Below are 7,395 nucleotides of genomic sequence, written 5' to 3' on the forward strand. Positions count from 1 at the left end.
ACAATCTTACTTACTTTGTTAATTTGGGGATAAGGATAGACTCCAATTTTTAAAAGCATAACTGTGTGAAGAAAGAGAATAAGTACAAATACATTACTAGAGGGACTTGAAACTGGTCTTAGTAAGAGATGATAAGGGCTTAAATAAAGAACATAACAATTGGGATAGAAAGTTTAGTAGGCAGTTTTTGAGGTAGACTCATGAATTTAATATGCAAAGTGACCTAGAAACATTTGTGAAGTATTAGTCCTTATCACGAGAAACTGTAGCTGGTGACAACTGTCAGTCACAGTGTAAGTCCAAAGGTACTTTCTTCATTTTTTTTTTTTTTTGGTACTTACATGTTATGTAATTTAGGTAAGCTACTTAACTTGAATTTTCTTTTTTTTCTGCTTTCTTTTCCTTTTTTTTTAATTGTAATTTAGGTTTTGGAGTACATGTGCAAATCATGCAGGATTGTTGCATAGGTACATACATGGCAAGGTGGTTTGCTGCCTTCATCCCCCCATCATCTATATCTTGTATTTCCCCCTCATTATCCCTCCCCACCCTTTCACTCCTGCTGTCCCTCCTCTAGCCCTCCACTACTGACCACAGCATGTGATGCTCCCCTCCCTGTTTCCATGCATTTTAATTCTTCAACACTCACCTATGAGTGATGGCATAGGGTGTTTTGTTCTCTCTTCTTGTGTCAGTTTGCTGCAAATGAGGGTTTCCAGATTCATCCATGTCCCTATGAAGGACATAAACCCATCGGGTTTTTTTTTTTTTTTTTGGCTGCGTAGAATTCCGTGGTGTGATGTGCCACATTTTTTTTATCCAGTCTATCAATGATAGACATTAGGGTTTGTTTTAAGTCTTTGCTATTGTAAACAGTGCCACAATGAACAAACGTGTGCATGTCTTTATAATAGAAAAATTTATAATTCTTTGGGTATATACCTAGTAATGGAATTGCTAGGTCAAATGGTATTTCTACTTCTAGGTCCTTGAGGAATCACCACACTGTCTTTTACAATGGTTGAACTAATTTACGCCCCCACCAACAGTGTAAAAGTGTTCCTATTTCTCCACATCCTCTCCAGCATCTGCTGTCTCCAGATTTTTAAATGATCCCCATTCTAACTGTTGTGAGATAGTATCTCAGTGGAGTTTTGATTTGCATTTCTCTAATGGACAGTGATGATGAGCATTTTTTCATATGTTTGTTGACCTCATATATGTCTTCTTTTGTAAAGTGTCTTTTCATATCCTTCACCCACATTTGAATGGGTTTGTTTGCTTTTTTTCTTGTAAATCTGTTTTAGTTCTTTGTAGATTCTGGATATCAGCCCTTTGTCAGATGGGTAGATTGCAAAAATTTTTTTCCCATTCTGTTGGTTGCCAGTTAACTCTAATGATTGTTTTCTTTGCTGTACAGAAGCTTTGGGGTTTATTTAGACCCCATTTGTCTATTTTGGCTTTTGTTGCCATTGCTTTTGTTGTTTTAGTCATGAAGTCCTTGTCAGTGCCTATGTCCTGAATTGTTTTGCCTAGGTTTTATTCTAGAGTTTTTATGGTGTTAGGTCTTATGTTTAGATCTTTAATCCATCTGGAGTTAATTTTACTGTACAGTGTCAGGAAGGAGTCCAGTTGCAGCTTTCTGCACATGGCTAGCCAGTTTTCCCAACACTATTTATTAAACAAAGAATCCTTTCCCCATTGCTTGTTTTTGTCAGGTTTGTCAAACATCAGTTGATTGTAGATATGTGATGTTGCTTCTGAGACCTCTGCTCTGTTCCATTGGTCTATGTCTCTGTTTTGGTACCAGTACCATGCTGTTTTGATTACTGTGGCCTTGTAGTATAGTTTGAAATCAGGCAGGGTGATACCTCTGGCTTTGTTCTTTTTGCTTAGGATTGTTTTGGCTATGTGGGCTCTCTTTTGGTTCCATATAAAGTTTGAAGTGTTTTTTACCAGTTCTATGAGGAGGGTCATTGGTAGCTTGATGGAGATAGCATTGAATGTATAAATTACTTTGGGCAGTATGGCCATTATCACGATGTTAATTCTTCCCAATCATTAGCATGGGATGTTTTTCCATCTGTTTGTGTCCTCTCTTATTTCACTGAGCAGTGGTTTGTAGTTCTACTTGAAGAGATCCTTTACATTGGTTGTTAGTTTTATTCATAGGTATTTTATTCTCTTTGTAGTAATAGTCAATGGGCATTCACTTTTTATTTGGCTCTGTTTGTCTGTTTTTGGTGCATAGAAATGCTTGTGATTTCTGCACATTGATTTTTGTATCCTGAGACTTTGCTGAAGTTGCTTATCATTTTCATGAAATTTTGGGCTGGGACAATGGGGTCTTCTAATATACAATCATGACATCTGCAAATAGAGACAATTTGACTTCCTCTCTTTCTATCTGAATGATCTTTATTTCTTTCCCTTGCCTGATTGCCCTGGCTAGAATTTCAAATAGTATATTGAATAGGAGTGGTGAGAGAGGGCATATTTGTCTAGTGCCAGATTTCAAAGGGAATGCTTCCAGTTTTAGCCCATTCAGTATGATATTGGCTGTGGGTTTGTCATAAATAGCTTTTATTATTTTTTGATATGTACCATTGATACCTAGTTTATTGAGAGTTTTTAGCATAAAGAGCTGTTGAGTTTTGTCGAAGGCCTTTTCTGCATCTATTGAGATAATCATTTGGTTTTCGTCTTTGGTTCTGTTTATGTGATGGATTATGTTTATAGACTTGCATATGTTGAACTAGCCTTGCATCCCCAGGATGAAGCCTGCTTGATCATGGTGGATAAGCTTTTTGATTTGCTGTTGCATTCTGTTTGCCCATATTTTATTGAAGATTTTTGCATCAATGTTCATCATGGTTATTGGTCTGAAGTTTTCTTTTTCAGTTGTGTCTCTGCCTGGTTTTGGTATTAGGGTGATCTTGGTTTCATAAAATGAATTGGGGAGGATTCCCTCTTTTTGGATTGTTTGGAATTGTTTCAGAAGGAATGGTACTAGCTCCTCTTTGTAAGTCTTGTAGAATTTGGCTATAAACCCGTGTGTACCTGGGCTTTTCTTAGTTGGTAGGCTATTAATTGCTGCCTCAACTTCAGCCCTCATTATTGGTCTATTCAGAAATTCAACTTCTTCCTTGTTTAGTCTTGGGAGAGTGCAAATTTCCAGGAATATATTCATTTCTTCCAGATTTACTGGGTGTGTGCATACAGTTGTTTGTAGTAATCTCTGATGGTAGTTTGTGGTTCTGTGGAATCTGTGGTGATATCCCCTTTATCTTTTTTTATTGCATCTGTTTTTATTCTTCTCTCTTTTCTTTTTTATTAGTCTGGCTAGAGGTCTATCTATTTTGATGATCTTTTCAAAAAACCAGCTTCTGGATTTGTTGATTTTTTTAAAGATTTTTGTGTCTCTATCTCCTTCATTTCTGCCCTGTTCTTAGTTATTTCTTGTCTTCTGCTAGGTTTTGAATTTGATCTTGTTCCTCTAACTCTTTCCATTTTGATGACAGGGTATCAATTTCAAACCTTTCTTTGCTCCTCATGTGGGCACTTATTGCTATGAATTTTCCTCTAGACACTGCTTTGAATGTGTCCCAGAGATTCTGGTATGTTGTGTCTTCATTCTGATTGGTTTTGAAGAGCATCTTTATTTCTGCCTTCATTTTTTGTCCAGTCTACATTCAGGAGCCAGTTCATTTTCCATGAAGTTGTGTGGTTTTGAGTTAGTTTCTTAATTCTGAGTTCTAATTTGATTGCACTGTGGTCTGAGAGACTCTTTGTTATGTTTTCTGTTCTTTTTCATTTGCTGAGGAGTGATTTACTTCCAATTATGTGGTCAGTTTTAGAGTAAGTGAAATGTGGTGCTGAGAAGAATGTATATTCTGTGGATTTGGGGTTAAGAGTTCTGTAAATGTCTGTTAAGTTCACTTGGTCCAGATCTGCATTCAAGTCATGGATTTCCTTGTTGATTTTCTCTCTCATTGATCTATCTAATATTGACAGTGGAGTGTTAAGGTCTCCCACTATTATTGTGTGGTAGTCTAAGTCTCTTTGAAGGTAATTAAGGACTTGCCTTATGTATCTAGGTGCTCCTGTTTTGGGTGCATATATATTTAGAATCATTAGCTCTTCTTGTTGCATTGATCCTTTTACAATTATGTAATGCCCTGCTTTGTCTCCTTTGATTTTTTTTGGTTTAAAGTCTGTTTTATTAGACTAGGATTGTCACCCCTGCTTTTTTTCACTCTCCATTTTCTTGGTGAATCTTCTTTCATTCCTTTATTTTGAGTCTCTGTGTGTCTTTGCACATGAGATCTGTTTCCTGAATACAGCACACTGATGATTCTTGGCTTTTTATACAATTTGCCAATCTGTGTCTCTTGATTGGGGCATTTAGTTCATTTATATTTAATGTTAATATTTGTATGTGTAAATTTGATCCTGCCATTTATTACTGGTTCGTTGTTTTGCCTTTTGGTCAGTGTAATTTCTTCATCATATTGTTGGTCTTTACTATTTGGTTCTTTTTTGCAGTGGCTGGGACTGGTTTTAACCTTCTGTGTTTAGTGCTTCCTTCAGGAGCTCTTGCAGGGCAGGTCTGGTAGTGATAAGTCCCTCAGCAATTGCTTGTCCATAAAAGATTTTCATTTCTCCCTCATTTATGAAGCTTAGTTTGGCTGGATATGAAATTCTAGGTTGAAAGTTCTTTTCTTTAAGGATGTTGAATATTGGCCCCCACTCTCTTCTGGCTTGTAGGGTTTCTGCTGAGAGATCTGCCGTAAGTCTGATGTGCTTCCCTGTGGGAGTGACCTGACCTTTCTCTCTGGCTGTCCTTAGTATTTTTTTCCTTCATTTCAGCCCTGGTGATCCTGATGATTATGTGCCTTGGGATTGCCCTTCTAGAGGAATATTGTTGTTGTGTTCTCTGTATTTCCTTTATTTTAATGTTGGCCTGCCTTGCTAGGTTGGGGAAGTTCTCCTGGATAATATCCTAAAGAGTGTTTTCCAGCTTGGATTCATTCTCCCCGTCATCTTCCAGTACACTGATCAGGCATAGATTAGGTCTTTTCACATAATCCCATATTTCTTGAAGGCTTTGTTCATTTCTTTTCACTCTTTGTTCTCTTTTCTTGCTTTCTCATTTTATTTCATTAATTTGATCTTCAGTCTCTGATATCCTTTCTTCTGCTTCATCTATTCGGCTACTGAAACTTGTGTATGCTTCATGAAGTACTTGTGATGTGTTTTTTGGCTCTATTGAGTACTTTATGTTCTTCTCTAAGCGTATTAGTCTAGTTAGCATTTCATCTCACTTTTTTTTCAAGGTTTTTATTTTCTTTGCTTTGGGATAGAACATGTTCCTTTAACTCACAGAAGTTTGTCATTACCCACCTTCTAAAGCCTGCTTCTGTTAATTCATTAAATTTGTTCTCTTTTCTGCTTTGTTCCCTTGCTGGTGAGGAGTTGTGAATTCGTTGTGGGGGAAAGATGTTCTGGGTTTTGATGGTTTCATTCCTTTGCACTGGTTTTTCCCCATCTCTTGGCTTTTCATAGTTTTGATCTCAGGTAGCTGGTTGGTGAGGCAGCCTTTCCTTTGTCTGCCTGCGGAGGCGCTGCTAGGCCGCCAGAGATTCAGTGAGCTGCTGTGTCTTATTTACTCAGGAAAATTAGGCCAGTTTCTGCAATGGTGGCTTTCCCTCTGCCCTCCAAGCTGGTTTGTTCCTGGTCACTCTCTAACTGATGTTCTGGGTGTCTTACTCTGGAGTGAGAGTTTTTTGGCTTGCTGGGCTTTGTGTAGTGGTAGGGGGACCTGTCCTGCCCTTTGGGCTGTTTCCCTGTGTTCCATTCCCCTTCTTACTGTGGGACAGGTTGCTCTGTCCCACAGGCTTTTTGGCTTTCTTGGTGGCAGTCAGTACTTCTGCCTAGATCTATGCTGACAGCCCTAGGGCCAAAGTTGCTGTTTTGCCCTGTTCAGGCAACTTGCTAAGGCTTTTCAGCCCAGTGAAGATCTCCTGTTCTGTGGGTTGTAGAGGGATTTCATAGAGGCTGTATCTGAACCAAAGTCCCAGATGGGGAGATCCCCCAGGCCTCTGGTCGGTTGCATGCTCCTCCTGGGTAGGGCAGTGCCCCACCTTGCCACAACTTGCCCTATTTGGTTTATACCCACTGTCCCACCAGACACACAAAATGAATCTGGTACCCCATTTGAAGTTGTGGAGACCTCTTGGCTCTGTGTCTCTCTCACTGGGAGCTGTTTGCCAGAGCTACTTCTCATTCAGCCATCTTGGGATTCAGTGCAAAAGTACTTTCTTAAGGTTCTTGAATTTTTTTAAGCTCCGGTTTCTTTCCTGTCCAAAAAGAGAGGGAAGAGATTAGCTTGTTTGCCAAAGTTGGCATGTGAAGGCCAAACAAATTTAATTGTATTTAGAGAAGAAAAAGTCCTGATTTATTTGAGAGGAACATACAAAAAGCCATTGGACATATCAAGTAAGAGGTCATTGCTAATCTTGCAAAATTAGTTTCAATAAAATGTGCTTCTGGTGGTGGGGTGAGGATGCTTAAACTTGGCATTTTACAATGATCATTAGTATTTGAACTAGTGGATATCAGGAATGTCGAGTAGGCAGCCTCTTAATAAGGTCTGAAGAAAAGGTGAAAAAGCATGGGATAAGAGAAATATGTTTTTTTTTTTTTTTTTTTTTTTTTTTGCTTGCTTAGGGTTTATTTGCAAATGTAGAAAGAAGTCATAAGACAATTAATACACAAACTCTAGAGAAAAATTGATGGATCCCAAGAGAAAAGTCCTGTTCCATAGGATTTGTAATAAATTTGGCAATTTTAATCTTTAGCACAGAATATTATTGTGACTATATGAAACAATTTTAGAGAAAGGGCCAGTTATGCCTGGCTCTTTAGTCAAATTTCAAAAAATTGTAATGCAAGTAGGATAATATATAATCTCTCTCTCTCTTTTTTTTTTTTTTTTTTTGAGATGAAGTTTTGCTCTTGTTACCCAGGCTGGAGTGCAATGGCACGATCTCAGCTCACTGCAACCTCCACCTCCTGGGTTCAGGCAATTCTCCTGCCTCAGCCTCCTGAGTAGCTGGGATTACAGGCACACACCACCATGCCCAACTAATTTTTTGTATTTTTGGTAGAGACGAGGTTTCACCATGTTGACCAGGTTGGTCTCGATCTCTTGACCTCGTGATTCACCCGCCTCGGCCTCCCAAAGTGCTGGGATTACAGGCTTGAGCCACCACGCCCGGCCGATAATATATAATCTCAGACAAATATTTTGATGAATAATCATTTTGATTGCTCTGAAGTAATACTGATGACCAATAAAAGAGTTCACTGATGTAAGAATCACTAGCAAAAAAA

The sequence above is a fragment of the Callithrix jacchus genome, chromosome 2 (assembly GCF_049354715.1).
Source record: "Callithrix jacchus isolate 240 chromosome 2, calJac240_pri, whole genome shotgun sequence".
NCBI classification, from domain to species: domain Eukaryota; kingdom Metazoa; phylum Chordata; class Mammalia; order Primates; family Cebidae; genus Callithrix; species Callithrix jacchus.